The following is a 2,469-nucleotide window of genomic DNA, read 5'->3' as shown; positions in this document are numbered from 1 at the left end:
TTTCAGAAGCACCTGCTCTTTTAGGCCTTTGGACTTTTATCCTAAAGAGTGTGGTATCATTAGGAAAAATGATCACCACCCATTGAAATCCTAATTAGTTAATTCTCCAGCAGTTAACCTGCCCAGAAACAGCCTCTAGAGTACTGATTCATCAAAATAGGTTCCAGGTTCATTCTAATAATACAATATAGCATGTTTAAGTCTTACCTAAATGGATGCAAATATTATTATTAATATCAGTATTATTTTCAAACTCGAAAGGTTTTTTAAAATAAAAGTTGATTTTTCCCCAAAATGCTAAAGCTTTTACACACATACAAAAGCATGACTCAGTTTTGGAAATTTATTTTGCAGACTGGGAGCTCCTAGTTAACTTGGATAATTTTAAATGCAATTAGTACTTTCAGACAATCGATGTCAGACTGTCATATCTCATTCTTTGAGATATTAGACTGGGTATTCCACAATACCCCCAAATAACTTTCAGAACAGCTTTCTCCAAGTTGTCTGGAGCCTATTTACCCCCAAATTAGAGTACCCAACATAGGCGATATACAAGATGTGACTTGAAGATTATTGATTTTTCAATGCCTCCCCAAAGTTTATACATTGAATTGAGTATTTTTCTCCTTTAAAATAGTCACCTTTTGACACATACATTTATCCTAAATAAGATCTCACTAATTGTCAGAGCCGCACTAGTACATTGCTGGGTTGGAGAGTAAGCCTTAATAAATACTCTATGATTGAACGGGTCCATGAGTGAGTGAAAAAGTAATGACAGATAAATGAATTCAGAGCCTCTTCTTTGAGGACTCCGTTTAAAGCCAGTATCACTTTTTTTTTTCCATAAAAAATTTTTAAATTCAACTAAATAAAAATTTTAAATTGCTCCATGGAAAAACTGTAAACAAAGTCAGAAGGCAAACAACAACAACAAAAATTTTGCAACACATACAACAGACAATAAGCTAATTTCCTTAATGTTTAAAAAGTTTCTATAAATAAGAAAATGACTATCTACCCGATAGAAATATGGACAAAAGACATATAGGGAAAATTTTAAAAATACAGATATTTTGTTTTTCAGCTCTAGAATTCCACTTGATTTTTTTTTACATCTTTATTGGAGTATAATTGCTTTACAATGTTGTGTTAGTCTCTGCTTTATAACAAAGTGAATCAGTGTATATATGTATACATATATCCCCATATCCCCTCCCTCTTGCATCTCCCTCCCACGCTCCCTATCCCACCCCTCTAGGTGGTCACAAAGCACCGAGGTGATATCCCTGTGAGATGTAGCTGCTTCCCACCAGCTATCTATTTTACATTTGGTAGTGTATATATGTCCATGCCACTCTCTCACTTCATCCCAGCTTACCCTTCCCCCTCCCTGTGTCCTCAAGTCCATTCTCTATGTCTGCATCTTTATTCCTGTCCTGCCCCTAGGTTTGTCAGAACCATTTTTTTTTCTTTTTTAGATTCCATATATATATGTGTTAGCATACAGTATTTATTTTTCTCTTTCTGACTTACTTCACTCTGTATGACAGACTCTACGTCCATCTACCTCACTACAAATAACTTAATTTCGCTTTTTTTATGGCTGAGTAATATTCCATTGTATATATGTGCCACATCTTCTTTATCCATTCATCTGTCGATGGACACTTAGGTTGCTTCCATGTCCTGGCTATTGTAAATAGTGTTGCAATGAACATTGTGGTACATGACTCTTTTTGAATTATAGTTTTCTCAGGGTATATACCTAGTAGTGGGATTGCTGGGTCGTATGGTAGTTCTATTTTTGTTTTTTGAGGAACCTCCATACTGTTTTCCATAGTGGCTGTATCAATTTACATTCCCACCAACAGTGCAAGAGGGTTCCCTTTTCTCCACACCCTCTCCAGCATTTATTGTTTGTAGATTTTTTGATGATGGTCATTCTGACCAGTGTGAGGTGATACCTCATTGTAGTTTTGATTTGCATTTCTCTAATGATCAGTGATGTTGAGCATCCTTTCATGTGTTTGTTGGCAATCTGTATATCTTCTTTGGAGAAATGTCTGTTTAGGTCTTCTGCCCATTTTTGGTTTGGGTTGCTTGTTTTTTTGATATTGAGCTGCATGAGCTGCTTGTATATTTGGGGGATTAATCCTTTGTCAGTTGCTTCGTTTGCAAATATTTTCTCCCATTCTGAGGGTTGTCTTTTCATCTTGTTTATGGTTTCCTTTGCTGTGCAAAAGCTTTTAAGTTTCATTAGGTCCCATTTTTTTATTTTTGTTTTTATTTCCATTTCTTTAGGAGGTGGGTTAAAAAGGATCTTGCTGTGATTTATGTCATAGAGTGTTCTGCCTATGTTTTCCTCTAAGAGTTTTATACTCTCTGGCCTCACATTTAGGTCTTTAATCCATTTTGAGTTTATTTTTGTATATGGTGGTAGGGAGTGTTCTAATTTCATTCTTT

The sequence above is a fragment of the Balaenoptera ricei genome, chromosome 16, assembly GCF_028023285.1.
Source record: "Balaenoptera ricei isolate mBalRic1 chromosome 16, mBalRic1.hap2, whole genome shotgun sequence".
NCBI lineage: Eukaryota > Metazoa > Chordata > Mammalia > Artiodactyla > Balaenopteridae > Balaenoptera > Balaenoptera ricei.
This window is presented reverse-complemented; position numbering follows the sequence as displayed.